At 42.4% G+C, this 14,372-nt stretch overlaps 1 long non-coding RNA gene across 2 annotated transcripts; it reads left to right on the top strand.

The window, feature by feature from the left end:
- The first annotated feature begins 936 nt into the window (after nt 1-936).
- LOC309488361 lies at nt 937-13,862 on the top strand. Of its 2 annotated transcripts, XR_014202075.1 has the most exons (3): nt 937-1,093; nt 13,514-13,586; nt 13,718-13,862. It is a non-coding gene; the product is annotated as an uncharacterized lncRNA (long non-coding RNA). The 2 variants fall into 2 exon arrangements; XR_014202076.1 differs by lacking the exon at nt 937-1,093 and having other exon boundaries at nt 13,231-13,586.
- The last annotated feature ends 510 nt before the right edge of the window (nt 13,863-14,372 follow it).

Below are 14,372 nucleotides of genomic sequence, written 5' to 3'. Positions count from 1 at the left end.
GCGGAGCCTGCATGTTTCCGTCTGTCAAAGCCAGCCTCGGAGGCCATCGCTTCCATCGTGCCCCTAAGATGGCCTCTGCTGTCCTCCAGCCGTCGCAGCTCCCTTTGTAGGTCACAGAACGTCCATTCCGCGGCTCTGGCTCCTTCTCCGTCACTCATCTCCCCACGCACACTGTGTTGACACGGTCACGCTAACGCTAACTGAGCTAACAAACTAAACTGGTCCCTAACTAGTAGTGCAGGGTGCACCCTCGGTCTTCCTTAATCCCTTTTTCCGAATTTTTTTCTGCTGACACCAGTGTAGCATCTCACAAGAGGCCAGAATTCAGTTAACTTGTTTATTAACCAGAAGCACAACGTGCAGACATTGGAACACAACGGCCGTGTTTTGGCCCAGAACAGAAAAAAGAGCAGAACTTCCTCAACACAAACGCTATATCCCCAGGGAGCCCGCCCCCTCTCCCCAGGCCGCCAACCAACAGCGCGCCCGGGGTTACACAGAGCTGATTGACAGCCACACAGCCATTGACAGTCGCTACAGTATGTACGAATCCAAAAGAGTAGGCGAGAATTACCTGGGTGACGTACTAATTATCGCGAGATTCGGACTTAAGTGCGTTCGAATATGCCTACTTTCCTACTATATAGGAGGCGAAAACAGTAGCCTACGTGAAGGAAGCAGTACGTTCGAAACATCAGTATTCATAAAAGAGTAGGCGAGAAGTTCCCGGATGGCTTACTGCTTCCGGCCAGTGCTCAACCGATGGATCCTCTTCTATCCCAGGAGGCCACGCGAGAAGACGTCATTATGACACATCGCAGAGATCGGCTCTAACTGAGCTAACAAACTAAACTGGTCCCTAACTAGTAGTGCAGGAAGACGTCATAATGAAACATCGCAGATTGGTGCTTTCAAATGTGAGTAAACACGGTTCCTTGTGTTAAAATTGGATGTGTTGAACTTCTGTGGAGTAAACTGTTGAATTGCTGAAGGTGTAAAGACGTTACACAGTATAGTATAGTTGTGATTTTGCTGTAAAAACACGTTTTATTATGTATAACGTTAGCTAACAGGGGAGCTCCAGTAAGGACACGTAAGTTACTTCTCTAACGTGGATTTACATAAACCATATACATCTTAACCCTCTGATGCTCTTTATTTATGTCTACACTCGTGTTTTTTGGGGTCTCCAGAGACCCCAGAAAATAACATTTAATTTTGTAACAAGATAATAGTTTTTTTTTTTACAAATGTAATTTTAATCTGTTTGTTAATGTTTTTACTCAACATTTGTGCAGTTTTTGGAGAATCAAAGTCAAAGTCAAAGTACTTTTATTGTCCCACAAGGGGAAATTGGATTTGCAGCAATGCTCCACATAAAAAACACATAAACATACAACAACACTCACCAACAAAACCAACCAGCAGAGAAGGAATTCACATTAACGCCCAATGTACATAATGTGTAATAAATAAAGTACAGGACACAATCAAGTGCAAAAATGCAACTTGTGCAAGATAATTTAAAGTACTAAGTGCCATTAAGGTGCCTCACAGCTGACGGAATAAAAGATATATGCATCCTCTTTGTTCTGCATCTAGGAACTCGATAGCGCCGCTCAGAGGGCAAAAGCTCAAACTCTATTCTAAGGGGATGATCCTGTGAATGAGCTATAACTCTAACTTTCCTCTGGACCTGTTTTATGTATAGCTCCCCTGGTTGAGCCTGACTTCTCCTGGAAATCTTGCTCGCCACTTTGACCAGACTACCAAGTCTGTTTTTATTTGTCAGGGAGAGGCTTCCAAACCAGGCAGCTATACAGAAAGATAAAACCGATTCAATAAAAGCACGATAAAACAGAGTCATCATTTCTGAAGAAACATTAAAAGTGTTCATTTTCCTAAGGAAGTACATTCTTTGTTGGATTTTCTTTGAGACAGCGTCAACCAAAGGTTCAAAACAAAGTTTGTTGTCTAAAATGACTCCAAGATATTTATATGTCTCCACGAGCTCAATGTCCGTGCCTTTAATAACCGTGACTGTAGGGGGAGGTGGTGTCCTGCGAAAGTCAATGACCATGTCCTTAGTTTTAGATACATTCAGCTGTAAAAAAGAACTATCACACCACTCTACAAAGTCACTAAGGACTGGCCCATGGTCCCGCTCATTCCCTGATAGCAGGCTGACAATAACAGAATCATCAGCAAACTTAAGTATGTATCTATCTTGGTACAAACTGCGACACTGGTTTGTGTACAGGATGTACAGGAGAGGAGACAGACAACAACCTTGGGGGGAACCAATGGATGTAAAAGTGACTTCAGATAGGGTGCTGTTTGCCCTCACACACTGGGATCTATCTGTTAAAAAATCCAATAACCAGCCCACCAAATTCAAATCAATGTTAAAATCCGCAATCAGTCTCTCAGCGAGCAGAAGGGGCTGAATGGTATTAAAAGCAGAAGTAAAATCAACAAATAAAAGTCTGACATGAGTCTTTGCTCTATCCAGATGGCTAAAAATAAAGTGCAGAAGTGTGATCACAGCATCCTCCACGCCCCTGCCAGACCTGTATGCAAACTGCAGTGGATCTAACGGATCTCCTACCTGCAGTAAGACAGCCTCTTTGATAATTTTCTCAAAGCTTTTCATAACCAATGAGGTCAAGGCTACAGGTCTAAAATCATTCAAGGATTTTGGGGAGCTGCACTTGGCTATAGGCACAATAATAGAATGCTTCCAACTTCTAGGGACTCTTTGTTGTGATAAGGACAAATTAAAAATGAACTGAAAGATATGACAGAGTTGATCTGCACATGTTCTTAATAATTGCCCACAAATACCATCTGGCCCCGGACTTTTTGATCTGGTGCGCCTGAAAATGTTAGCCACAGTACTACTGTCAACAGTAATTGATGGAGCTGCCTGTGTGATAGCCCTGAAACCTTCCATTTCATCATCAAAATCCAAATTATTAAATCGAGAATAAAATACATTCAATTTATCAGCCAAATGTTTATCGGATGAAAAACCATCCAGGGCAACTCTATTAGCTTTATCATTAGACCCAATCAATGTTTTCATACCATTCCAGGTTTTCTTTAAATTATTACTTCTCAAATCTGCCTCAATTTTTTCCTTATACCTTAATTTAGCTTTTTTAATTTCAGCCCTGATCTCTTTTCTCACAGCCCTCTCTGCATACACATCACCTTCATTAAAAACTGTTTTTCGTTTGATTAGCAAATCTTTAATGTCCTTGGAGATCCACTGTTTGTTGTTTGGATACACCTTGACTTCCCTACTCGGGAGAACAGAGTCTTTGCAAAAAGAGATGTAACTGCAGACAACGTCAGTAAGTTCATCAATATCAGAACAGGAGTCCTGAAACACTGTCCAGTCTGTGCACTCAAAGCAGGCTTGTAGCGCTGAAGAGCTGTCCTCCGTCCAAACCTTCACCTGTTTTCTGACAGGTTTCTCCCTCCTCAACACCGAGGTGTAGGCGGGTAAAAGGTGGACAGAGTTGTGGTCAGAGGTACCCAGCGCTGGCCCCGCCTTGGACGTATATGCGCCTTTAATGGAGCCGTAGCACAGATCAAGAGTTTTATTCCGACGTGTGGGGCATTTTACATACTGATAAAAGCTGTTCAGTGTTTTCTTTAAGTTACAATGGTTAAAATCGCCGAGAATAAAATTAGGAGCAGCAGGGGAAATAGACTGAAGTTTGTTTACGGTTTTAAAAACAATGTCCGCGGCGGACTTGGCGTCAGCTTTGGGGTGGATATAAGCCACAGTCACAAAAATCTGGGGAAACTCTCTGGGGAGGTAGTACGGCCGTAGTGACACAGACAACCGTTCGATGTCAGGGTGACAAATCCGCTCTCTCACAGTAAAATTGCTACACCATCTGCGATTTATGTACAAACAGACCCCTCCACCCAGCGTTTTATGTGTCACCTCACTGTCCCGATCCAGGCGCAGAGGGGCTCCAAAGCCGCTGATCTCCAGTGCAGAGTCCGAATCCGACTCAGTGAGCCAAGTCTCTGTGAAAGCCATAAGACACGCATCCCTGTAGTCCCGCAGATACAAAACATTTGCCCGTAATTCCTCAATCTTATTCCTGAGGGACCGCACATTAGCCAATATGACTGAAGGCAAGGGGATGCGATTCCTGCTCAATAGCTTCCTGGTTCGCTGTTTCACACCACCTGTAATGAAGACTATATTATGTTCTGGTGGAGAATGAGCAGTCACAAGACGTCCGGTCAGAGACGTATCTCTTTAATGGTAATTTGCAGCCACATTCAAACAGTAGTGGTTCTAAATGAAATAGAAATAACAATATTTAAATTATAACATATTCAAGATAACATATTTCAGATATGGTTATATGCACAGAAGAACATAAACATTGTAATACTATGTTATCCAATCATTGTAACATCTAGAGTCATCAATTCCGGTTGATAGTACTCATAAACTACTTCTATTATGGATATTATGCATGCAATGACTCAATATTTCCCAAATATACAAAATATTATCAAGTAACATAAGGACCGAGTCAAATAACACAGATTAAATGGCGTTACGTTCCCAGACACGTGATCTCAATCAGAGCGATCGTTCAGAGATGATATAATCATCATATATACTTATTCTATCATAAATAATCCTATATACATACTCCACGATACTTATAAATTGAGATTAAATGATCACAGATAGATATTGAACTCTCTTTCACAAGTATTTACCTCAGATAATATACACGATGCTATAAACAAATGCGTGCGTCGTAACATCAAAAGATATCAAATTACAGATTTAACATCAACATAATAATACTTGAAATACAACTCGTAAGAGGTTATCAATAACTGAACAAAGATTACTCACTGGTATATGAACGCACTCTGTAGAATCGATCTAACAAGCAGCATAACTCCATCAAACTTCTTCTGTGTATGTGCAATAGACCACGCCCCGATAGCTAGACTGTTCCGTTAATGCACGTCTTCTATATCTTAACTTAATATGTATTTAGCCACAAGGGGGCATTAGTGTCTCTTTTATAACTATAATACAGATTGGAGAGCCTTTTTAATAGCCGCCCCCACATTTCTTCTGTAAATGTGTACCCTGGAAAAGGCAATCTCAGTTGGGGCATAGTTCTAAGGAGTAATCAGTCTGGCAGACGAGGGAGGCTGATCAGACGGGAAATTGGGCGAAGGTAGGTTTTGTTCTTTACTTCAACCTCAGCCACCCTGACTCTACCATCTTCTCCAGGGAGAACTTTCGTAACTTTTCCAACTGGCCACAGAGCCCGAGGGAGCTGTTGGTCAACAATCATGACAATAGTTCCAGGTGTTAAGTTTCCTGAATCTCTTTGCCATTTTTGGCGTGACTGAAGTCCTGGCAGGTAATTGCGGATAAAATGTTTCCAGAAATGATCCGCCATAATCTGACTATGCCTCCAGCGTCTTCTACTCAAAATCTCTGATTGTGGATACACCACTTGAGGTAGGGATGAGTCCAGCCGCCCCATAAGCAGCATATTAGGAGTGATTGGGTCTAAGTCCGCTACATCAGACGAAGTATAACCGAGGGGTTTAGAGTTGAGAATGCCCTCAATCTCAACAAGTACAGTTCGTAGAACTTCCTCGGTTACAATCTGATCCCCTATAGTAGCACAAAGGGCAGTTTTAAGGGATCGGATTTCCCTTTCCCAACAGCCTCCAAAGTGTGGAGCACCAGGGGGATTGAACTGGAATCTAATCTGTTGGCTGGCTAGCTGCTCTTTTAATGTTGGGTGAAGTGCTGCAAAAGCTTCTTGTAACTCTCGATCACCTCCCCGAAAATTCGTCCCCTGATCTGAGATGATTTCAAATGGCTTCCCCCTACGGGAGATAAATCGTCTCAAGGCCATTAAGAATGAGTCAGTGTCGATATTGCTGAGGATGTCTAAATACACTGCTCGGGTTGTCAGACACTTAAATATGAGCCCCCATCGTTTCTCATTCCTGCGTCCAATTTTAACAAGGTAGGGTCCAAAACAATCTACCCCTGTTGAGTAGTAGGCTGGTTGCAATAAGCGCAGTCTTGATGGGGGGAGGTCAGCCATCTTCTGCGTGCTTGGCTTACCTCTCCATGTTTTACAGCCTAAACAAGCTCTTTGATGTTGACGAATAACTTCCCTGCCCTTCAAGATCCAGTATCTGCGTCGCACTTCTGCAAATACACGTTCTGCTCCTGGATGGTGCAGTTTTGCATCAAAATCTTGAATGATCAACTTGCTCAGGGGATGTCTAGAGTCAAGAACTATGGGGTGAATTGCAAATTCATCTAGTTGTTCTGTCCTTCTGAGGCGCCCACCAACCCTAAGGAGCTGCGTAGTACTATCATATTCCGGAGCGAGGCACAGGAGACGGCTACTCGTGGGTAAAGGTTTACCTGACTTAAGATGGTTAACTTCCACAGGGAAACTTTGGCTCTGTGCCAGGCGGAGGAGAGCTAGTTCGGCTTCTTGATATTCATCTGCAGTCAGAACATCATTATCCGAGGCCGCCCCATGCAATACCTGGGCAGTAGCTTTGAGCAATTCGTCATAGGACTGGAATTGACCACTATCAGGCAACGCTGGATGTTTGTCTGGAACAGTAAACCCACAAAAAGTAGCTCGTTTCACCTCCTCGTCCTCACTCTGCAGGTGGAGAAGTGGACTCTTAGGCCACTGATCTGTGTGCAGAAGGAGAAATGGTGGACCCTGATTCCACCGGCTTGGATTGGACAACTCAGCCAGAGTTTTGCCACGTGTGATGTCGTCGGCTGGATTCGTTTTAGTATCTACATAATGCCAAGCCCCTGGGTCGGTCAATTCCTGTATCTCCGCTACTCTTGTTCCAACAAAAACCTTAAATCTACATGAGTCAGCTTGGATCCAGGTTAGCACAGTAGTTGAATCAGACCAGAGCGTGACATTCTGAATTGGAATGCTAAGCTCTGATATTAGAAGCTTAGCCAGCTGAGCTCCAGTTAAGGCAGCACACAGCTCCAAACGAGGGATTGACTGACGCTTTTTGGGGGAAACTCTTGAACGGGCAGTCAGGAAAGCTACTTCTATGTCTCCTTGGGGACTCTGTGTCCGTAGATAGGCTACAGAGCCGTAGGCTTGCTCCGAGGCATCGCAAAAGATATGGATCTCTCTCAGACATTGGGTCTTGTCTAACTCTGCAGTGACATAACACCTGGGGAGTGAGATGAGTTGGAGGTCTGGTAACTCCAATTCCCATGCCTGCCAGGCGTGGAGTAACTCACTTGGTAGTTGGGGATCATCCCATTCCCTCTTCTTGTCCCACAGGCGCTGAACTAATATTTTAGCTCGTGTAGTGTAAGGGACAATGTAACCCAATGGGTCATATTGGCTGGCCAAGACCTTGTAAATGTTGCGCATTGTGGGTACTGAGTAGTCAATGGGACGGTACTTGTATGACAGTGTGTCCGATATACAGTGCCAGTGAAGACCAAGCGTGGATTCTTGAGCATCTGGTTGACCTTGTGTCAGCCACAATGCAATGCTGGTGGACCTAGCATGAGATGGGACATGGCTCAGGACATTAGGGAAGTTACTAGCCCACTGTCTTAAATCAAACCCACCTGTTGCTAAGAGGTTTCGCAACTTTGTCACCATTGACTCTGCTTCCTCGGAACTGAAACTTTGGAGGAAGTTGTCCACATAGAAGGATTTCTCAATGCTTTCACGGACATCTTCTCCTGGTTGACTATGATCCATGATGTGTTTCTGTAATGCAAATGTTGCACAACATGGACTGCATGTCGTCCCAAAGGGAAGGACTTGCCACTCATAGACTTGGGGAAGCTCTTCTCTCTTAAGATCTCTCCACAGGAAGCGTACCAGAGGGCGATCCTCTGGCAATAGACGCACCTGATGAAACATACCCCTGATGTCACTGCTCAAAGCCACGGTGTGCTCACGGAACCTTAGCAGAACGGACATCAGGGTAGGGCCTAATGTAGGACCTGGAAGTAGCAGTTGGTTCAGGTTCTTCCCTCTGTGCTGAAAGGAACAGTTGAAAACGACTCTGTTCTTTCCATTGTGCTGAGTCATATGGTGGGGGATATACCATGATTCAGTTGTCTGTTCCACCTGTTCTGGAGATATCACTGAAGCATATCCTTCCTCCTCCAACCTTTTCATCTCGGCCCTGTAAGATGCTGCTTGAGTTGGATCTTTAGCTAACCTTCTTTCTATTCCTCTGAGACAAGGCAGGGTACTCTCCTTCGGGGCTTGCAGTATGGGCATGTTCTTCACTCGAAGCAATGGAGTGGAGTATCGAGCAACTCCATCTACCATAACTCTAGTCGTCTTTGACTCGAGTAAAGCAATGGCCTCTTGATCTTGCTTGGATCGAGTAATGAGTTTCTCGCTGCGATACGGGAGCACATCTAATTGCCATAATCTCTCCACTTGATTATACAGGTCGGTAGGAGAAAAGGAAGTAGAAGTGAAGAGACACTGTTGTTCTGAGAGGCAGTGCTTAATTTCTTGGGTGGGACCCTGCAGTGTCCAACCCAGACGGGTCCTGATGGCAGCAGGTCCGTTTGGAGGGCCTAGACGAACTGGTTCAACTGGTGTAATGAGGTGTGGATAGTCAGAACCTATGAGGAGGAGTGGCTGTACGTGGTCAATCTGTTGCAGCGGTAATCCCTGTAGATGCCGATACTTGCTCTGTAACTCACTGACTGGATGTGTATGTTCAGCTAGTCCGAGTGGTTCAGCGGTAAAAGCCTTGTGTATCTTGAAGGAAATCTCAGGTTGGAAGGCAGGTGATACTGTAAAAGCCACAGCAGCCCCTTGTAGATTGTGGCGGTCTTGACGTACTGTACGTAACACCAGTTCTTCAGGCTGACCTGTCAACTTAAGTTGTTGAACGGCAGAGTGAAGGAGTATTGTACGTTCGGACCCATCATCTAGTATGGCGTAAGTTTCCAAGCAATGATTGCCATTCCTTAAGAGCACCTTACAAAGCTTTAACAAAACTTGACGACTGCCAGCGGGTCGATCTAAGTACAAGGTCTCTGTGGTGGTGTTCACTAGGCAGCTCTCAGAGGATCCAGGATCAGGAGAGTCCTTGGTCTTTGTGGTGGGCCGATTATTAACCTCATGGAGGACAAACAAGTGTCTGCCGTTACAGATCTTGCAAAGAGTTCTGAGATTACATTTTGCCGCTTGGTGCCCTCTCCCACAACGCCAACATCGATTGTTTGTTTGAATCCATTTCACTTTCTTATCTCTGCTCAACTGACTGAAACTAGAACAGCCGTTCAAGTAGTGATCATGTCCATCACAATATGGACAGAAGATGTTTCTCTCCCTGGACTTAGACTCCGTATCCTTCACTGGCATGGCTCTTGAGACAGTGCATTTCTCTGTACCAAGGAATATACTTGTTGGGTTTGTTTGACGTTTCAAATCCTTACTTTGTCCCTTTCTGCTCATGGCTACTGGCTTATTCGTGGAAAAAGAGAACTTGGAATTATCTTCTTGGACCTGCAGTTCGAACTCTAGCCAGGCTGAGAAATCCAGTAATGTAGGGATAGATACTCTGTGGGGATAGATAAACCTTCTGAAGCTTGTCTGCAGATCATGTGGAAGTTTACACAATAACCTTGTTACGTGGGATCCGCACTCCAATTCAACATAACCCTTCTTGCCCAGCTGTTGAAGCATACTGACTAATGAGCGAACTCTTAATGCAAACATCCTGAAAGCTTTCACATCTCCACTGATGATGTTCGGTGCATCCATAAGTTCTGCTATTCTCTGAAGGGCCAGCTGGTGGGGTTGTCCATACTGCTGATTAAGTGCTTCCATAGTATCTGAGAAGGGATACAATGAATTGCTATAGGAATCTGCTATAAGCAGAGCTTCTTCCAATTTTAAGTGGTCGACAAGTATCTGAAACTTGAATCTCTCAGTGGCATCAGCTGGTAGAATATTCTCCAACGCGATTCGTAACCGAGAAAACTCTCTTGGGTCTGGCTTTACAAAGTTTGGGATGGTGGGAGCTGGTCCACGGTAAGTGCTCTCTTGGCTGGGAGGGATACGTTGCACTGTGTGACGATTGACACCTGTAATGTCATCTGTTCTGCTGTAGTGTGAGGGTCTCTGGGGGGAAGACTGTCGAGGTGAGATAGGACTGGAATAGGTCTGCTGTGAAGTCATCTCAAGCCTTTTAAGCCTCTGATCTAAGTCGGAAATGAAGTCATGTCTGACCTGATCATCTGCACCGTCACTCACTTTGTTAGGCAGCTTTGATCGAGGTAGAGGTACAGGCCTAGCTTCTTTGGCTCTTTGTGGGGGATGAAGACGAGGCTGTGGTATTGGTGAGGACATACCTGTTAAATGATGACTGGGCTGGTTACTTGCTACTAGCTGTTTCATCTGTGCTTCAAGAGCCTCATTCCTTTTTTCCAACAGTCTCATCTGTTCATTTGTAAAATGCCGCAGTTCATCATTCTCTTTTTTAAGCTGCTGAAACTCTGCTAAGACCACCGATGACAACTCAGAATGTGGAGAGGAGATTTTATGCCGCGGTTCATCTTCCCTGATAGAGCTCCATTCTAGTAGCTGCCCATGCTGAGGACTTGGTCTGTGTTCATGGTAGGTAGCAGCTATGTTGAGTGAAGCTGCTCCTGGTGGATCAGAATCTTCACTCAGTTCAGGAGAAGAAGTTTCTGCTCTGTCCTGTGACTGTAACCTTGGGTGGTATCTGGTGACCTCAAAGTCAGATAGATAACTAGGTAGACGCACTGATCGCCTGGGTCTGACAATGGGCTCAGGAGATTCAGGTCTGGTGTCAGGATCACGCTGATACATCTTACTTGTGACAGCTCCTCAATCCGGCTCGAAGGACCACTTGTAATGAAGACTATATTATGTTCTGGTGGAGAATGAGCAGTCACAAGACGTCCGGTCAGAGACGTATCTCTTTAATGGTAATTTGCAGCCACATTCAAACAGTAGTGGTTCTAAATGAAATAGAAATAACAATATTTAAATTATAACATATTCAAGATAACATATTTCAGATATGGTTATATGCACAGAAGAACATAAACATTGTAATACTATGTTATCCAATCATTGTAACATCTAGAGTCATCAATTCCGGTTGATAGTACTCATAAACTACTTCTATTATGGATATTATGCATGCAATGACTCAATATTTCCCAAATATACAAAATATTATCAAGTAACATAAGGACCGAGTCAAATAACACAGATTAAATGGCGTTACGTTCCCAGACACGTGATCTCAATCAGAGCGATCGTTCAGAGATGATATAATCATCATATATACTTATTCTATCATAAATAATCCTATATACATACTCCACGATACTTATAAATTGAGATTAAATGATCACAGATAGATATTGAACTCTCTTTCACAAGTATTTACCTCAGATAATATACACGATGCTATAAACAAATGCGTGCGTCGTAACATCAAAAGATATCAAATTACAGATTTAACATCAACATAATAATACTTGAAATACAACTCGTAAGAGGTTATCAATAACTGAACAAAGATTACTCACTGGTATATGAACGCACTCTGTAGAATCGATCTAACAAGCAGCATAACTCCATCAAACTTCTTCTGTGTATGTGCAATAGACCACGCCCCGATAGCTAGACTGTTCCGTTAATGCACGTCTTCTATATCTTAACTTAATATGTATTTAGCCACAAGGGGGCATTAGTGTCTCTTTTATAACTATAATACAGATTGGAGAGCCTTTTTAATACCACCCCTTTTCCCCCGCTTCCTGGTTTGGCCTTGTTTTGTAAAGTTAATGTTTCTACCAATAAGTACAGAGGCAGATTCCCAGCCAGTGAATTGATATTGAAGTCTGTCACGGCAGGATAGCACCATTGTAATCCCAATAGGAATTCGCGGGTGTATCGGAATGTGTGCTGCTGGTCGCTCCAAACGAAATTTAAAACAGTCACTAAAAATAGGGCGTAAAAAGTGACTTCCATCCCTCAGATATTCAGCAATATTCAGACAACATTAAACAGCACACCACAAAGGGGAATTAAAACCCTAAAAGACGTTTAAAACACAATAACACGGCCACGAGCTAAAGCTGCTTGTCGCCACAGAACAGCGCCACTCATCCACGAATTTATGATATCTTTTAAATTTCTATAAATAAATAAATAAATATTTATTTAAATAAGCTTTTTACAAAAAAACAGCATTTGATGTAAAATTCACTTTATAAAAGACCCAGATTTCTAACTTTCATTCATGGGGATAACATGGATCATTTTAAATGGTTTAATGTAACATTTTTGGAAAATGCAGTAAAAAAAAAAAAAAAAAATCACTTTAACCACTAGATGGCCATAGAGCTCCACTATATGCTATTTGCTATTTGACTACCTGAAAGATATCTTTTCACAAGTTGGATTCAGTTGGATTCATATCTAAATATTATAAAATCACAATTATAACAAAAATAAAATATTTCTGTCAAAGTTTAGCATTTTTTTGTACTGAACCCCCCCCCATAATTTTGACAAATTATAGCCCTACAAATGTTCCTGTGTGTGTGTGTGTGTGTGTGTGTGTGTGTGTGTGTGTGTGTGTGTGTGTGTGTGTGTGTGTCTGTGTGTGCGTGTGTGTGTGAGTGTGCACATTTTCAATGTGTCAGTGTCACCAATTTATTTTTGTGGTGGTACTGCATTTTGGATGATTTTATTTGACAAATGATAAGAGAACAGTTTTAATAGTCTCAAAAATGTATTCCTCTATATGTGTGTGTGTGTGTGTGTGTGTACGTACGCGTGTTGTGAGCAAAATAATTTAGCATTGTGGATGTTTTTTGCATTGGTGGAAGTGTGCCACTTTATTTGTGCCATTTCTGTCGATGTGTTCTGCGTTGTTTCTGATTTTGATGATGAATTTTGTCTATTTTGATTGCGGGGTCTTCAGAGACCCCGAAGACCACGAGTGTCACAATTTTTGTCACGCTAACATAAAAACAGATATCATTCCAATTTAAATTTTTTTTTGTAGATCTAGAAAGTGTGAAGAGCCGTAGAAGGTTTCATACCATTTGGTATTTTAATTTGAGCAAAAGTCATTTGGGGTCAAAAAGACCCCGTAAACCACCTGAGGGTTAAAGACGCTTATTTTAAATGTCTATTTACACCTGACAGGAAAATCTTCAGTAAGTTGCAGAAGAGCACATCACAACATGAAATAGACATCTGAGTGATGAATGTGTGCTATTGTGTAGAACAAATCTATAAAGTAACTAAACATAAGTTATCTATTTTATTTGTCCATTACTGTTGATAAATTGAGGGACATTTATGTTGGATAAAAAGTTAAAACAACCTCAACATGTAAATGTAGTGTTGAGCTCATAAATCACAGAGGTAATGTGAATCTTGTCTGGATGTTACAGGGTCGGATGAACAGATGTGTTTATCCAGTGGAGAGTGGCTCATGAAGCTGAATGCTGCCATCAAAGGCTTTGAGTGAGTATACTACAGAAATTAATAACAACAACTATTTAAACATTAAGTTGTAGTTTATTTTAATTATTGTAATTTCAAACAGAGCTATTACAGCACTTTTCTGATTCTTGATTTCTGTGCATTTGCTGCAGATCTTTTGTGGTGGAGCAGGACCTGCAAGGAAAGATGATGGCGGCATTTGTGAAAAAAAGCGTTTTTGTCCTCTAAATAATACTGAAATCAAATGACATTGTGCGGTTGAAATGACTGCTTTTGTGTTATGTTTGTGCATTTTTGTAGGATCTGAAATGTCAGCAGGCTGGTGTGAGCACTGAGGATGAGGAGCCCAGAGCTGAATCCTGGAGATGGTGCCATGGACGAACACTCCACCTGCCCTTCTGAGACCCTCCATCACTCCACCTGCCCTTATTGCCTCAGATTGTGAAGCACAACGCATCACGCAACAACCTCAGGCACGAAGGAACGGCTCACCTCTGGCGGTCAGCTGGGTTGAGTTACTGATGTTATGAGGTATATATATATATATATATATATATATATATATATATATCAATCATGGGTTTGCATACATAATGAGATTTTTTACACAGGAAAAAATAATCTACAAGATTGAATATCTTTATATATATTTTCTTAAATAATTCATTATAATACATTAAAAAATTTCATTTTTTGGTTTTTTATAGGCCCAGGCCTGAGGTATGAAACGAGAGTTAAATTCATCAAGAAAAAGAGGAAAACAGAGCAATAAGCCACTTTTGCTTGTGGATGAAAATGTTTGTATAT

The sequence above is a fragment of the Leuciscus leuciscus genome, assembly GCF_965113295.1.
Source record: "Leuciscus leuciscus genome assembly, chromosome: 23".
Lineage (NCBI taxonomy): Eukaryota > Metazoa > Chordata > Actinopteri > Cypriniformes > Leuciscidae > Leuciscus > Leuciscus leuciscus.
The sequence above is the reverse complement of the archived record's forward strand: the minus strand, read 5'-3'. Positions and strand labels throughout refer to the sequence as shown.